This window comes from Suricata suricatta, chromosome 9, assembly GCF_006229205.1.
Source record: "Suricata suricatta isolate VVHF042 chromosome 9, meerkat_22Aug2017_6uvM2_HiC, whole genome shotgun sequence".
Taxonomy (NCBI): Eukaryota; Metazoa; Chordata; class Mammalia; order Carnivora; family Herpestidae; genus Suricata; species Suricata suricatta.
The window spans coordinates 59,684,328-59,702,352 of record NC_043708.1 but is presented as its reverse complement, the minus strand read 5'-3'; the positions used below and the strand labels follow the sequence as shown (position 1 = coordinate 59,702,352).

At 38.7% G+C, this 18,025-nt stretch overlaps 1 protein-coding gene and 1 long non-coding RNA gene across 3 annotated transcripts in view; one reads left to right on the top strand and one right to left on the bottom strand.

The window, feature by feature from the left end:
- PRORP (protein only RNase P catalytic subunit) overlaps positions 1-18,025 on the top strand; it is a 131,072-nt gene that overhangs the window by 5,634 nt on the left and 107,413 nt on the right. The gene's annotated exons all lie outside the window — the stretch shown is intronic.
- LOC115301688 lies at positions 3,316-17,016 on the bottom strand. The gene is made up of 3 exons (XR_003913242.1): positions 16,942-17,016; positions 11,542-11,660; positions 3,316-3,498 (listed from the first exon to the last, which is right to left on the bottom strand). It is a non-coding gene; the product is annotated as an uncharacterized LOC115301688 (long non-coding RNA).

Below are 18,025 nucleotides of genomic sequence, written 5' to 3'. Positions count from 1 at the left end.
AAAAAATGAAAGTATAGCACAATGGACCCTTACATACTCTTCATTTTGAGTGACTAATTGTTACCATGCCATTTAAGCTTTCCCCCCATATGTTTTTATGACCTTTTTAAAAGCAGATTGTAGGGGTACCTGGGTGGCTCCATTGGTTGAGTGTCAAACCCGTGGTTTCAGCTCAGGTCATGATCTCAAGGTTTGTGAATTAGAGCCCACGTTGAACTGTTAGTGTGGAACCTGCTTGGGCTTTCTCTCTCTCTTTTCTCTCTCTGCCCCTTCCCTGCTCACTCTTTCTTTCAAAATAAACAAACTTAAAAAAAAATAGTAGGTTGTAGACACGTTATCTTAAATAGTTTCAGCGTGTATCTTGTAAGAATAAGAAAACTCTTTCATTAATACTATTGTCACATTTAAGAACCTTAACATTAATCTAGTCATTTAATAAAAAGCACATATTCATATTTTACTAGTTGTCTGCCTTGAAATGTATTTTATTACTTCCTCCCTCTGATCCAGGATTCGATCAAGAATTGGTCATTGGTTTTAATGGTTAGCTCTCTCTAAATGGAGAATAGCCCCTTCCACACTGCCTTTTTTTTTTAAATGACATTGATTTTTTTTTTTTTTTTAAGTCTAGGTGTTTTGTCTTGTACTGGACTTCTCAAACTTTGTACCTATGAATCATTTGAAGATCTGGTTAAAATGCAAATTATGATTAAGTTGTCTAGGGACTGTGATTCTCTATTTTCAACAAGCTCCCAGATGATATGATTCTGATCATTAGACCACATTTTGAGCAATAAGACTTTGGACTAATTGATTGTTTTTTTCTTCATTAATTTAGTATAAGAGATTTTGGGTAAACTATGTGGTTGGTGCTGTGTCCTTACTGCAGCCACATAATACCAGGTTATTTTCACTGTTGATGCTAAGTTCCATCAGTTGATTAAGAGGACAACTGTCAGATATCTCCATTATAAAGGTATATTTTTTCCTTTGTAATCTTTGTGATTAAAAAGTGGGGCGTCTTGGTGGCACAGTCACTTAAGTGTCTAACTGTTGATCTTGGCTCAGGTCATGATCTCACATTCTGTGAGTTTGAGTCCTGCACTTGGGCTCTATGCTGATGATGCAGAGCTTGCCTGGGATTTGGGGCACCTGGGTGGCTCAGTCAGTTGGGCATCCGAATTCGGCTCAGGTCATGATCTCAATGGTTCAGTTTGAGTTCGAACCCTGCATTGGGCTCTGTGCTGACAGCTCAGCCTAGAGCCTGCTTTAGATTCTGTGAATGCATGCGCTTGCTCTCGCTCTTTCTCTTTCTCTATCAAAAATAAATAAACATTAAAAAATTTTTAAATAAAAGATAATCTGTGGAGTAATATTTCAGGACTATACAGATATTCTGTCATTCTTGCAGATTTTCTGTTAACTCTTCACCAAGTGTTTTTCACATCATGGAGCTGATCTCTATTTTTGAAGGTTACGTCGTGGTGATCCTCTAGTTATTTCATTCCTTCCACATTTATTAACTGGTACTATTCTATAAATGGTTTTTCTCTTTCTTGGAGCTCTCTTTTATTTTTTTTTTTATCTGTATAGACAAGGACAAGGACTTTTTAAAAAAATTAATTGTGCAGGGGCGCTTAGGTGGCTCAGTCAGTTAAGCTTCCGGCTTCAGCTCAGGTCATGATCTCACGGTTCATGGGTTCGAGCCTCGTGTTGGGCTCTGTGCTGACAGCTAGCTCAGAGCCTGGAGCCTGCTTCCTGTTCTGTGTCCCCCTCTCTCTCTGACCCTCCCCTAATCGCACTGTCTGTCTGTCTCTCTCTCAAAAATAAATAAAAAGCATTAAAAAAATCTTTTAAAAAATTGTGTTAGAATCCATTACCATCATTATTCTTTTTGATGCTCAAATTGTGCTGGATTTGTCTTCTAGTAGTCCCATTCAAGCCATCTTCTGTTTCTTTGTGGCTTTTCATCACTACCCTATCAGTTTTTGCACTTCTCTTCTTTCTGGCACAAGATGTCCCAGGCTCTCACCTTCAAGTGCTTCTGCCCCAGTCATGGAATCACTAATTGAATACTTTTGTTTGACACCTCCCAATGGTTAAACATTGCTGTAATTCCTTTTAATGAATATCACTTTAATTCTAGATTAATAGAAGGAAGATTTGTTAGTATTCTCTTTTGGCAAAGACTCAGAACCCATAGCACATCTTCCCCCTGGACAGTGTAATACTGCAAGAGGAGTTGCAGGCTCCAGACTGTGGTGAGAATAGCATTTAATTACTGTGATTGACAAAGTGGTGATATTCACAGGAGGATTGGAACATATTAGGGAAGGGAAATTATTTTCTCTTTCCTTTGTGCTTCCCCTTTCCCCTCTGAAGGTCTCCAACCCTATATTCCATCTCTTGAGACTGCCTTCCACCTTCGAGCTATTAACATAATAATAATTGATACCATTTATGAAATGATTATCATCTATGTCAGGCACTTCACGATCTGTTACACTCACAACAACCTTGCAAGGATTTCACCCTTTTGAAGATGGGGAGGGTCAGGATAAGCAATGTATCCATGGTCAAAGAGCAGTGAAGAAAGTCCTATGATACGGCCGGATTGTTCAGGGTTTGGATTTTGTGATATTGGTGGAGCAGAGGGTGCAGGGATGGATCCAGAGCACTGCTAGTGGATTGTAGTGGAACCAACTCTTTTTCTGGGACTAGACCCCGAGGGAAATCAGTTATTTGAATGTGTGAGAAAGAATGATAGCCTAAGGAGGCTTGAGGAGAATTTTAAGCTTGGAAGTTCGGATTATTTAGGAGAGGATTGGAGAAAGTATTACTGGGTAGTGCTGAAGTCCCAGATGAGGGGGGAGAGCATAAGTTTGTAATGGCATTGATCTGTGAGACATTTCCAGCACTCCTGGGCCATCCAGGTGTAAGAATAGGGAAAGCAGATAGATGGGATGCTACAGGATTTTGGTAGTCTAGTACAGTTGAGGGAAAACAGGAGTTGAAGGTATAGGTGAAAGGATGCTCAATTAATGGGCCAGGAGATCAAGCTTGATAGGAAGGAAGTAAAGATGGGTGGGAGCTCATGGATTAGGAGAAAATAGAGATAAAGTGGATTGGAGGCTCATTGAGGTTGAAGAGCAAGCATAAAAGCAGTGAGAGTGACAAGTAGGAGATTTTGATCAGAGCAACTGTATTAGAGTTTAGATGTTAGAGATTGAGTGCTCTGCAGTGATGACAAAGTCCAGAGTATGACAGCTAAGCAGATGAAGAGACTGAGCATCACAAGTGCTAGATCGTCATCCACAGATTTATTGAGTGTTCGTATGATACATTTTTTAAAATAATAATTTTAGAAGTATTTATTCATGTGGCTTTTTAAAATAGCTTACCTGGAATGCTTAACAGGTGACAGGCACTGTGCTTTGTTATTTAGGCTGTTGAAGAAGACTGAGTCAGGTGACAACTTCTTGATAAATGTAGAAATGTCTGGGGTGATACAAGGTGATAGCAAAAAGGAGGAGTCAACAAACTATGGCCTGCAGACCAAATCCAGCCCACCATGTGTTTTTATAAAAATAAAGTTTTAGACGGAACCTCGCCCGGTAATCGCAGATCCCAATAAAGGCTTTCCTGGCTCCATAAAAAAAAAATAAAAATTAAAAAAAAAAAAATAAAAAAAATAAAAAAATAAAAATAAAGTTTTATTGGAACACAGCCATACTCATTCATTTCTGCATTGTCTATGGCTGCTTTTGCCTTGAGCCATAAAACCTAAACTGTTTACCATCTGGCTCTTTACAGAAAAATTTGCTGACTACTGGTATAGATGAATATCATAAGCCTTAGTTGATGTGAGGATTGGAGACATAGTAATTTTGAATTTATTTTTAATGTTTATTTTTGAGAGAGAGAGGGAGAGAGAGGAGAGAGAGGACATGTGATTGGGGAGGGGCAGAGTCAAAGCGGGGAGACACAGAATCCGAAGCCAGCTCTAGGCTCTGAGCTGTCAGCACAGAGCCTAATGCAGGAATCGAACTCACAAACTGGGAGATCATGACCTGAACTGAAGTCAGATCCTTAACCAACTGAGCCACCTAGGCGCCCCAATGCATAGTGATTTTGAAGGAGCAGTAGGTATTAGAAGAGGGCCTCTTCTTTCTCCTCAGTCCTATAGCATGCTTTGAGAGAATAGGTTCCCTAAGAACTAAGTAACTAAGAATCATTGATAACCTCAGGAAGAGTAGTTTTGATAGTACACTGGGGGCCAAAGCCAGCCAGGTTAGAGCAACTGAGGGAACACACATTGAATGTAAACTACTTTTGAGAAGTTTAGATGAAAATAAGAAAAAATGGAGTAGTTGTGGCTGGAGGATGGTAGAGGTCACAGGAGGAGATATAGGGAGATGGGAGAGACTTATGCATGTTTAGGTGATGGACAAAGGATGCCAGTAAAGATTAAAATGTTGAGTAAACAGGACAAGTAAGAGAGAGAATGGATTATGAATGATCCAGGAGAAGTAGGAGGGGTTGCCAAAAAGCACAAATGGGGAGGTTAGAAATGAGACTCCTCATTTGAGACTGTAGAAAAGAAAGTGAAGATGGGTACAGATACAGATAAATATATAGGTAGAGAGAGAGAAGTTTGAGGGAAATGCCATCCATGTCAAATGGGTACAAGGTGAGAGATTAGAGTTAAGCAGAAAGTCTAGTCAACACTAGGTAGGAGTCTAGTCAACACTAGAGACAGTGAAGAAAGTTTGGAATGGTTCCTAAGAAGAATGGCTAACTCAAGGCAGAAGGGTTGTGGCAGGGGGTGGGTGCTGAGATAAGAATCAGTAATTTGTAGACATTACATCAATATATGATTTAATATTTTTCTGACACAGCTTGACTCACCTTGAATGGTAGTAGTGAAGAGAAAATGTAACGTTGGTTCAGATTTTGGGGGTTTTTGGGTAGATGCGACAATATGATGGGGAGGAAGGGAAGATAGTTCTAGCAGAGTAGTTAACATGATTGCCATTGGGCTCAGACTAGTTGAGGAAAAGGTCAGAGAGCACTCTGCCTGGGAGAGTTTAAGGGGCTAGTAGTCTCCGTGTGGCATAGAAGAAAAGGTATAGTGGGCGTGAAGGAAAGAATATAAGGCTGAGGTCAGAGAGCAGGTGAAATATTTGAGGCTAAGATTTCACAGGAATAGCCCTACCAGGCCTTGGCCAGATCCAGCATCTGACTATCAGGGTTTGGCATGTACCCCAGGGTAAAGTTCAGAACCAGAGTATACCATAAACTGGATGATTTAAACAACGGAAATTTATTTTTGCACAGTTCTGGATGCTGGATGTCCAAGATCAAGATATTGGCAGGTTTGTTTCTCCTGAGGCTTCTCTCCTTTACTTGCAGATCACCCCTTTCTTGCTTTATTCTCATATCGACTTGCTCTGTTTGAGCATCCCAGGTTTCTCTTTTTCCAAATTCTCTTTTCTTTTGAGGACACCAGTCAAATTGGATTAAGGCCCATCCTATGGCCTCATTTTACCTTAAATCACTTCTTTAAAGGCCTTATCTACAAATACAGTCACATTCTGCAGTATTTGGGGTTAGGACTACTTCAACACATGAATTCGGAGGTTTCTACAGTTCAGTCTATAACACCATTCATTGCAATACGTATTAAAACCATATTCAGCATTTCAGTTAATTTGTACTAGGAACAAATAGCTGAAACTGAGTTCAATATTGTTTTCTATAGTTTGCTTATAATTTAGGAATGCGACGTATAAACCAAGGAGTTAATACGCCATCTATGTTGTTTCTTTGTCTACTTAAGAAACCAGTATAATGTTGCTGACCTCAGTAAGCACCTAAAATGAGAATTATCAAAGTTATTTCAGGTTTATATATTTTCATCAAATAGAACTCTTTTGTTCAAAACAAAGTAAATGAGATGGCATGCTCTGATAAAATGGTTTTCAACCTTGGCTGCTGGCTAGAATAGTTTGAGAGATGCTTAAAAATTAATGATACCTGGACTCCACTCTCTATACATTTTGGCTTTAAATGTACAGTTCAGGGTATTAAATACATTCACATTGTTGTGACCATCATCCATCCCCATGACTCTTTTCATCTTTTTTTCCCATAACTCTTTCCATCTTGTAAAACTGAAACTATACTATTAAATAATAACTCCCCATTCTCTTCTCCCTCCCAGCTGCTTGCAACCCCTGTTACACTTTTTGTCTTTATGATTTTCACTACTGCAAGTACCTCATATAAATGGAATCATACAGTTTTTGCCTTTTTGACTGGGGTTATTTTAGCGTAATGTCCTCAATGTTCATCCATGTTGTAGCGTAGTGCAGACTTTTCTTCCTTTTTTTTTTTCTTTTTTTATGTTTTTATTTTTGAGAGTCAGAGAGAGACAGTGCAAGCAGGGGAGGGTCAGAGAGGGAGAGGGAGACACAGAATCTGAAGCAGGCTCCAGGCTCTGAGCTAGCTGTCAGCACAAAGCCCGACGCGGGGCTCAAACCCACAAACCGTGAGATCATGACCTGAGCCGAAGCTGGAAGCTTAACCAGCTGAGCCACCCAGACGCCCCCTTTTCTTCCTTTTTAAAATAATTTTTTTTAATGTTTATTTAGGGAGAGAGAGAATGTGAGGGAGGAGCAGAGAGAGAGGGGAACACAGAATCTGAAGCAGGCTCCAGGCTCTGAGCTATCAGCACAGACCCTGACATGGGGCTCTAACTCATGAACCATGAGACAATGACCTGAGCTGAAGTCAGCCACTTAACTGACTGAGCCACCCAGGTGCCCTTCTTTCCTTTCTAAGGCGGAATAATATTCCATTTTATGTATGCATCATATTTCACTTATCCATTCATCCAGCAATGGATACTTGGGTTGATTCTACATTTTAGCTATTATGAATAATCCCGTTTACGAGCATGGGTGTACAGATATCTCTTTGAGACTCTGCTTGCAATTCTTTTGGGTATATTACTGGAGGTGGAATTGCTACATCATATGCTAAATCTATTTTTAAATTTTGGAGGAGCTGTGTTCCACAGTGGCTATACCATTTGACATTCACACCAGCAGTGCACAAGGATTCCACTGTCTCCACATTCTTGCCAACACTTAATTGTTTTCTCTTTCTTTCTTTCTTTCCTGCTTTCTTGCTTGCTTGTTTGCTTTCTTTCTTTCTTTCTTTCTTTCTTTCTTCCTAATGGGTGGTATCTAATGAGGTGGTATCTCATTGTAGTTTTTGATTTGTATTTCCCTAATGGTTAGGATGTTAAGCATCTTTTCATGTGCTCTTTGGCCATTTATATATCTTCTTTGGAGAAATGTCTATTCAATTCCTTTGCCCATTTTTGAACTGGAATTTTGTTTTTTGTTGTTGAGTTTTAAGTGGTCTCTATATATTCTGAATATGAGTTTATTATCAGATAATGTGATTTATAAATATCTCCCATTCTATGAGTTGTCTCTTTGTTGATAGTGTCTCTTGATGCACAAAAATTTTTTTATTATTGTGAAGTCCAATTTGGTTTTTTTTGTTGTTATTGTTGTTACCATATGTCTTTAGTGTCATGTCCAAGAAAATCATTGTCAAATTCAGTGTCTTGCAGCTTTTGTTCTGTTTTTTTTTTCTAAGAGTTTTACTCTTTTAGATCTTAACATTTAGATCTTTGATTCATTTTGAGTTGATGTTTGTGTATGGTGTTATGTAAGGGTTCAGCTTCATTCTTTTGCATGTCAATATCTAGTTTTCCCAGCACCATTTGTTGAAAAAACTGTCCTTTCTCCATTTAATGGTCTTGGCACCCTTGTCAGAAATCATTTGACTATGCATGAGAGGGTCTGGGTTTATGTCTATTCTGTTGGCCTATATGAGTGTTTTTATGCCAGTACTACATTGTTTTGATTATTGTAACTTTGTAGTAAGTTTTAAAATCAGGAAGTATGAGTGTTGTTCTTTTTAAAGATTGTTTTGACCATTCAGGATCCTTTGAGATCCCATATGAAGTTTAGGATGAGTTTTTCTATTTCCACAAAAAATATCATTTGGATTTTGATAGGGATTGCATTGAATTTTAGATTGCTTTGGGTAGTATTGACATTTTAACAAGATTAAGTCTACCAGTTCATGAACATGGGATGTGTTTCCACTTATTTATGTCTTTAATTTCTTTCAACAATCTTTTGTGGTTTTCATTGTAAAGTGTTTCACCTCCTTGGTTAAGTTACTTCCTAACTCATTTTTTTTTGATGCTATTGTAAATAGAATTGTTTTCATCATTTTTGTTTTTGATTGCTCATTGTTTATAGAAATGCAACCAGTTTTTGTATGATGACTTTATAATCTGCTCCTTTGCTGAACTGATTTATTGTAACAGCTTTTTTAATGTGTGTGGAATCTTTCGGATTTTCTGCATGTATGATCAGATCATCTGCAAACAAAAATATTTTTGCATCTTCCTTTCCACTTTGGATGCCTTTTACTTCTTTTACCTGATTAAATTGCTCTGTGTAGAACTTCCAATACTATGGGTTTTTAAAAAAATTTTTTTCAATGTTTTTTTATTTATTTTTGAGAGATAGAGACAGCGTGAGCAAGGGAGGGTCTGAGAGAGAGGGAGACATAGAATCTGAAACAGGCTCCAGACTCTGAGCTAGCTGTCAGTGCAGAGCCCAATATGGGGCTTGAACCCACCAACTGTGAGATCATGACCTGAGCCAAAGCTGGACGCTCAACTGACTGAGCCATCCAGGGACCCCTCCAATACTATGTTAAGTAGAAGTGGTGAAAGCATGTATCCTTCCCTTGGTCTTGATTATGGAGGAAAGGTTTCAGTCTTTCACCATTGAATATAATGTTTGCTGTAGGTTTTTCACATATGGGTTTTTTTTTAATGTTTTATTTATTTTTGATACAGAGAGAGACAGGCATGAGAGGGGGAGGGGCAGAGAGAGAAGGAGACACAGAACCGGAAGCAGGCTCCAGGCTCTGAGCTAGCTGTCAGCACAGAGCCTGACGCGGGGCTCAAACCCACAAACGTGAGATCTGACCTGAGCTGAAGCCGGAGGCTTAACCGACTGAGCCACCCAGGTGCCCCTCACATATGGTTTTTATGTTGAGGTAGTTTCCTTCTATTCCTAGTTTTTGGGTTTTTTTTAACCATCAAAAGGAGTTTCTGTCAAATGCTTTTCTGCATCAATTGAGATGATCATGTGTTTTTTTCTTTATTCTGTTGAAGAGGCCTATTAGTTTGATTATTTTTCATATGTTGAGCCATCCAGGAATTCTAGGAATAATCCTGCTTGGTTATATGATGTTAATACCTTAAATATGCTACTGAATTTTGCTTGCTAGTATTTTGTTGAGGACTTTTGCATCACTGTTCATGGAGAATCTTGGTATGTAATTTTCATGTAGTGTCTTTCTCTAGCTTTGGTATCAGCGTAATGCTGGCCTCCAAGAATGAGTTGGGAGGTATTCTTTCCTCTTCAGTTTTTTGGAAAATCTTGAGAAGGATCAGCGTTAATTCTTCTTTGTAGAATTCACCAGCGAGCCATCAGGTCCAAGACATCGTCAGCGTTGTTGCTGTTGTTGTTCTTGGGAGATTTTTTTTTTACTGATTCTATTTTCTTACTACATATAGGTGAATTCATATTTTCTTTTTCTTTGTGATTATGCCTTGTTGTCTGTACCTCTGTGATCAAAAACATCAATCAGCAGAGCGTAGATCCCCAATATTTGGAGGACAGGATCCTTTTTTGTCCACGCAGGCCCCCATCATGTGTGCAGGCTGCTCTAGACACGTAACAGCTGCCTGCTGTTTGGCTTTGGGTGTGGGATGAGTGGCTGCTGCTGTATTAAGTGCTAAAACTGAACAAAATTAACCATGGTTTAGTCATACAAGGCTTCTTCTGCAATTTGCAAACCTTTAACAGACTCCAGAGTTCCAAAATAGTTACATGAGGCAAATTCTGTCACTGTAATTGTTATCTAGATGGGAGAGACAGATTCCTGGTGCTTTCATCTCCAGCATCTCCCTTCAACTTAGTGAGTTTTAACACATACATACGCCCATGGAACTTCCCCAAAGTCAATATAGTGAATATATCATCTCCAAAAGTTTCTTTGTGCCACTTTCTGATGACTCCTGTACCTCACCCTAGCCTTCCCCCATGCCCGGTAAACACCATGGAAGCATACCATATATAGTATTTTTTTCTGTTGGTTTTTAAAATATTGAGCATAATTTTGAGATTTCATTTATATTTTGGTCTCAATCATTTTCATTCTGAGTAACGTCCATTGGGTGGATATACCACAATTTGTAAATTCATTCACTTACTAATGGACATTTGGGTTATTTCCATTTTGGAGCTATTACAAATATAGTTAAGAAGAATATTCTTTTATGGGTTGCCTGGGCGGCACAGTCAGGTAAGTGTCCAACTCTTGATTTCCACTCAGGTCATGATCTCATGGTTCATGAGTTTGAGCCCTGCATTGGGCTCTGCACTGACAGGATAGAGCCTGCTTGGGATTCTGTCTCTGCCTTTCTCTCCCTGCCCCTCCCCCACGCATTCGTGCTCGCGCGCTCTCTCTCTCTCTCTGTCAAATAAATAAATTTTAAAAAATAAAAGAACATTCTTGTACAAGTGTGTGTACTTTGTGCTTCTGTGTTTGTTTCCTAGGAATGCTGGAACAAATTGCCACAAACTGAGTGACTTAAAACATCTGTTCTCTCATAGTTCTGGAGGCCAGAAGTCCAAAATTGAGGTGTTTGTAGGGCCATGCTCCTTCTGAAGGCTCTAGGGAAGAATCCTTCCTTCTCCTTTCCTAGCTCCACAAGCTCTTGACTCCTGGTAATCCTTGTGTTTTCTTGGTTTTTAGATGGATTTCTCTGTTCTCTGCCTCCTCTTCTTTGTGTGCCATCTCTTATGAGCACATCAGTCATTGGATTTTGGGCTCATCTTATTCCAGTGTGATCTCATCTTAGCTAATTATATCTGTATCCATATAAGGTCACATTCTGGGTGGACATGAATTAAAAAAAATTTTTTTTAATGTTTATTCATTTTTGAGAGAGCAAGAGACAGAGCATGAGCAGGGAGAGGCAGGGTGAGAGAGAGAGAGACACATACACAGAATCCAAAGCAGGCACCAGGCTCTGAGCTGTCAGCGCAGAACCCGACATGGGGCTCAAACATACGAATCGTGAGATCATGACCTGAACTGAAATCAGATACTTGACAGACTGAGCCACCCAGGCAGTCCTGGGTGGACATGAATTTTAGAAGAGATACTAACCCCCTAAAACTTTTCTTTCTCTTGCGTGCGTATCTAGCATTACAGTGGTTGGGTCTTCTGGTAGGGGTGTGTGTGCGTGGCTTTTTAAGAAACTGCCTGTTTTCCAAAGTGGTTGTCCCATTTTATATTTTCATGTGCAGCATATGAACATTACAGTTGTTTCACAGCCTGGTCAACACTTACAATGGTCATTCTCTTTACCTTAATGGATCCGAAGTAGTGTCTCATTGTTGTCTTAATTTACAATTTCCCAATGACTGATAATGTTGAGCATCTCTTATGTGCTTAATTGCCATTGATACATCTTCTTTGGTGAGTGCCTGTTCAGATATTTTGCCCATTATTAAAACAGAGTTGCTTTCTTATTTAGTTGTAACAGTTGCTTATATATTCTAGATACAATTTCTATGTCAGATAGATCTCCTGCAAATATCTTTTATCAGTCTGAAGCTTGCCTTTCATTTTATAAAATAGAAATTCTGATTTAATTGTTCTGGTTTGGGGGCTCAGGCATCAGGTTTTTCAAAAGCTCCCAGGTGATTTTCTTTTTTATTATAAATTTTTTAAAACATTTTATTTATTTTTGCGAGACACAGAGAGAAAGAGACAGAGTATGAGCAGGGGAGGGACAGAGAGAGAAGGAGACACAGAATCTGAAACAGGCTCCAGGGTCTGAGCTTTCAGCACAGAGCCCGACATGGGACTCAAACCCACAAACCGTGAGATCATGACCTGAACCGACGTCGGACATTTAAGTGACTGAGCCACCCAGACGCCCCACTCCCAGGTGATTTTCAAGTGTAGCCAGCATTGGGACACCTGGGTGACTCAGACAGTTAAGCGTCTGACTTCAGCTTAGTTTGTGGGTTTGAGTCCTATGTCGGGCTCTGTGCTGAAAGCCTGGAGCCTGCTTTGGATTTTGTATTTCCCTCTTTCTCTGCCCCTCCCTCACTTGTGCTTGCTCTCTCTCTCACTCTCTCACTCTCTCTCTCTCTCAAAAAATAAATAAACATAAAAAATTTTTTAAAAAATAAAGTGCAGCCAAGGTCAAGAAGCACTGCCTCTAATGTGAGGTTTTGGTCTACAGCCATACCACCCTGAACACACTCGATCATGCCTAATGTGAGTTTAGACATTAGGGTATGTATGGCAGCTTCTTTTCTATAGGATAATTTTGGGAGAAAACCTCAGTCATAGGCAAATTTTTAGTTTCTTATGTCTTAAACTTTTGTTTACTGTACTTAGACATCACAGCCAGCAGATGGCAATAGTATAACATGTAAAAATTATCCTAGGTGCTATAGTCAGATCAATTAGGTTAAAGGATTTGGTAAACTTATTTATTAAACTGAAAGAGAGGCACCTGGGTGGCTTGGTCAGTTAAGTGTTCCCACTTCGGCTCAGGTCATGATCTCGCGGTTCATTATTTCGGGCCCTGCATCAGGCTCTGTGCTGACCGCTCAGACCTGGAGCCTGCTTAGGATTCTGTGTCTCCCTCTCTGCCCTCTCCTGCTCACTTGCGAGCTCTCTCTCTCTCTCTCTCTCAAAAATAAATAAACATTAAAAAATTTTTTAATTATTAAGCTGAAAGATATGCATGTCATTTTTTAAGTATGGTTAGTGATAGTAGGTAAAGATAGGAGCTCTATAGTGAATTTTAAGTGAACAGACTAAACTATCCAGAACTTTGGATAGTATACATGTCTTCCCATTTAACTGTATGAAACTAATTGAGAAAACATCAGGGGAGGTCAAAAAGTGTATTTGGAGGGCACCTGGGTGGCTCAGTTGGTTAAATGTTCGATTCTTGGCTTTGACTCAGGTCATGATCTCATAGTTCACAAGTTAGAGCCCCACATCAGGCTCCACAGCTGGCAACGTGGAGCCAGCTTGGGATTCTGTCTCCCTCTCTTTCTGCCCCTCCCCCCCTTGCACTGTCTTTGTCCTTCTCAAATAAACTTTTTTTAAAAGTACATTTAGGGGGCATCTAGATGGCTTAGTTAACTGACCATCTGACTTCAACTCAGGTCATAATCTTGTGGTTCATGAGTTGGAGCCCCAGGTTGGGCTCTGTGCTGACAGCTCAGAGCCTGGAGCCTGTTTCAGATTCTGTGTCTCCCTCTCTCTGTTCCTCCCCTGCAAACGCGTGTGCTCTCTCAAAAAGAAATGAAACATTAAAAAAAAATTTTTAAGCGCATTTGGAGCTGTGTGGATACTGTTAGTTTAATATTAATAGTTACTTTTAATGTTAATTAACATTATTATGTTGATATTATAATTAATTATTATTAATTATTATTAATTGTTAATATTAAGATTCCCCCTTATTTTCCTTCATTCTAAGCAGCAATGTTACATTACAGTCAGATTTTTTGATTCAACTGCTGAAGTATGAATTCAATTCTTCCTTTAATCTTTTTATTAGGGAAAATTTGAAACATGTCAAGGAGAGAGACTGTTATAATAAACCCCTAGCTCAATGATATTAATTCATGGCCATTCATTTCATTAACACTTCCACCTGTTTCTCCTTTGTTTCTCAGATTATTGTGAAGCAAATGTGATCTTAATCATTTTTCCTGTTAATTATAAATTCACTTCACTTGTTTCTCTTACCTAAAAAATTCTTTGTACAGTGATTTTTCTTAAAAATTAAGAAATACTTTAGAACAGCAAAAATTCTCAAACTTTTTGGTCTCAAGACCCTTTTACATTCTTTTTAAGATTTTTTAAAATTAATCTCTCCACCCTATGTGGAGTTCAAACTTACAACCTCAACATGAAGAGTTGTGCACCCCACCAACTGGGTCAGCCATGTGTGCCACGACCTTTTTATATTCTTAAATATTAAGAATTCCTGAGAGATTTTGTTTATGTGAGATTGTATCTATTGGTAAATAATTACTGGATTAGAATTAAAACTGAGAACCTTTAAAAATATTAATTTACTTAAGATGACAATGTAAATACTATTGCATATTAACATAAGTAACATTTCCTCAGTAATAACTATAACTAGTGGCATTGTCCTATATTTGGAAATCTAACTACGTAACTTAATAGAAGACAGCTGAATTTTTATATCTGCCTCAACTCAGTCTGTTGTATGTGATTTTGGCATATGAAAAAAATGGGGCCTCATAGAGGTAAACATAAAAAAGATGAGTATTTTATTGACATTTTCGGGTATTCTTTGATATTCTACTAAAACTTCACTGCACACTTGTGAACAAATGAGAGTAGAAAAGGCATATAATATGTTAGTATTATTATAAAAATCATTTTTAACCTCACAGATTTCCCAAAGGAGTCTTAGGGATGCCCAGAGGTCTGCAGACCACAGTGTGGAAACCACTGCTGTAGAAATATTCCACTGCAGATGTAGTTTCCTTTTTCTTACTCTTTGAAAAGTTTAAGTAAAATTTATTTCTCTCAATGTTATTCTACAGACATTAACAAACGAAGTTAAAGACAACAGTCTCACTACTCAGCTTATTTTCTGTTTAGTGTCCTCTCTTTTAGCTCTTATTAAAACTTACTTCATCACCATCTGTTACTTTCCAAAATGCAAGTGCCTTTTGTTCTAAACATTTTTTAGATTTTTATCATTATAAAAATGATATTTATTAATTATTTAAAATTATAGTTAAAATAGATAATTCTAAAGAAGGAAATAATAGCCTACCATGGTCCTCTCATTTTTAACTTTTAATGAAACTTTTTTTTTAACTCTTATTGAAACTTTAATTACAATAGCAGTTCCCTGTAATCCTGTGATTTAGGACTTCTTAAATAAAACTTTAATGACTTGGGATTCTGTTTTCTGAAAAAGAAATTGTAGGAAAGCAAATCACCTGTAGTACATTTAATTGAGTTTTTAGGATTAAGTTTAAGTCAAACCATTTGTTCTGCTTGATGATATCTCTTGAGTTAAATGACCTTCTTTAAGAGAGACCGTCTTTAAGACAGTACATGTGACCCAAATGAGTGTCAGTGTAAGAAGTGATCTAATGAGAGGCGCCTGGATGGCTCAGTTAGTTGAGTGTCCAACTCTTGATTTTGGCTCAGGTTATGATTCACAGTTTGTGAGTTTGAGCCCCGCATTGGGCTCCGCACTGACAGGGTATAGCTTGGTATTCTCTCTCTCTCTCTTTCTCTCTGTCCCTCCTGTGTGTGCATGCTCTCTCTCTCTCTCTCAAAATAAACTTAAAAAAAAAAAGAAGAACTGATCTAATGCAGGCTTTTGTGTTTGTTTTTAGTTTGAGTGGCAGCTGCAAACTAGAAAGATGTGAACTAAACTGAGCCCTTTGTTGTAGTCTTCAGAACTTTGCACTCTCATTGTTTCTGGCTTTGAAGCTCCAGTTATCTTTTACATGAGCTATGAGGTTTCCCCCACCCCAAATTTTAAAAAATGTTGAAGGGTAAATGGCAGACTTGAAAGTTTTGGTAGTTGAAGAAAAAAGCCGGGGTGGGGGTGGGGGGGCGCCTGGGTGGCTCAGTCGGGTAAGCGTCTGGCTTTGGCTCAGGTCATGATCTCACGGTTTGTGGGTTCGAGCCCCGCATCGGGCTCTGTGCTGACAGCTAGCTCAGAGCCTGGAGCCTGCTTCAGATTCTGTGTCCCCCTCTCTCTCTGACCCTCCCCCTCTCATGCTTTGTCTCTCTCTATATCAAAAATAAATAAAACATTAAAAACATAAAAAATAAATAAAAAAAATAAAAAGAACCCATCTCTCAAATCTGAGTTCTATTCATTAAGCTTACCTGTGTTCATAACAAAATACTAGGTCATTATAAAATTTAATAAGATTGTTTAGTGTTCTTCATTTGATAGAGGAAAGTATGGAATATATTTCTAAAAATTTTTGTCTTGGATTATCTGACTTTAAAAGATTAACTTGGAGGGGTGCCTGGATGGCTCAGTCGGTTAGGCATCTGACTTCATTCAGGTCATGATCTTGTGGTTCATGAGTTTGAGCCCCGTGTTGGGTCTGCGTGGACAACTTCAAGCCTGAGCCTACTTCAGATTCTCTGTCTCCTTCTCTCTCTGCCCTTCCCCCACTCTTACTCTTTTTCTCTCTCTCAAAAATAAACATTGAAAAAATTTTAAAGATTAATATGGAATAAAGTTGGTTATTTAAAGGGGCATGCCTCAGTTATCTGGAACATTTACTTATATGTAGAACATATTGTTCCACCAGAATGCAAGGTAGAAGGGAGTATTTGTATTCTTGAATACATTTAAGAAATCCTTTCAGGGGCACCTGGGTGGCTCAGTCAGTTAAGCCTCTGACTTCAGCTCAGGTCAGATCTCACGTTCGTGGGTTCGAGCCCCGCATCAGGCTCTGTGCTGACAGCTTGCTCAGAGCCTGGAGCCTGCTTCCAGCTCCTTCTCTCTCTGCCCCTCCCCCTTTCATGCTCTGTCTCTCTTTGTATCAAAAATAAATAAAACATTAAAAAAAATCCTTTCAAATATTAATTTTTTAAAATTAGTTTTAACTTTTTTTAAATAAAGCATGCATTTATATAAGGCTTATTATATGTTAGTCCCTGGTGTGAGTACTTTATAGCTGTTAACTCATTTAACATCATCTTTATACTAACCATTGGCACATTACTTCATTGCAATAGTGTCTGTTTATCCTCAGTTTTACTTTCTGCGGTTTCAGTGACCTGTAGTTAGCTGTGGTCTGGAAGCTGATGAGGGTCCTTCTGTCAGTAATAGCCTAATCTTGCATCACAATGCCTGCCATTCACCTCACTTCCTCTCATCACATAGGCATTTATCACCTCATATCATCACAAGAAGAAGAGTGAGTACAGTACAGTGAAGATATTTTGAGAGAGGGAGAGAGACTGCATTCACATAACGTTTGCACACTATGTTATAATTATTCTACTTTGTTATTAGTTATTGCTGTTAATCTCATACTGTGCCTAATTTGCAAATTAAACTTTGTCGCAGGTTTATATGTATGAAAAACAATGTATTTGGGTTTGGTACTATTCATGGTTTCAAGCATCCACTGGGTCTTGGAATATATCCTCTGCAGAGAGGGAGGACTGCTCTATTCTTATTCTCTGTTTCCTCATCTTTAAACAGAGCAGACTGAAAAATAAAATAAAATAAACATTAAACAGAGCAGATTGGAGTACATGATCTCCAAGGCCCTTTCCAGGTCTGAAATGTCAAAACTTTCTATCTCTTGCCAGGCAAATTAGTTACTTTTTAGACAGATAAGGTAGTTTTTCCCTAGTGAAAGTAGAGATGAGGGTGGAGCCCTGAAAACAATACAGAGTAGAAGAGGAAGTTGTGATTTAGATGAATAAAAATGCAGAATTTGGGGGCACCTGGGTGGCTCAGTCAGTTGGTCATCCAACTCTTGATTTTAGCTCAGGTTGTGATCTCAGGGTTGTGGGATCAAGCCCTGCATTGAGCTCCATGCTGAGCATGGAGCTTGCATAAAATTCTCTTTCTCTCCCTCTGCCCCTCTCTTCCGCTCCTATGTTCTCCCTCCTTCCTCCTCCCTCTCTCTCTCTCTCTGTCTCTCCCTCTAAAAAAAAACAACAATGCAGAATCTGTATCTAGCACAGTGTCAGTCTGGGAAGAACGAAAAGGAGCATCAAATCATTGTTGAGGTTTCAGAGGTGTGAAGCTCTTTACCTCCCTGCCTGTCAAAAGTAGAAA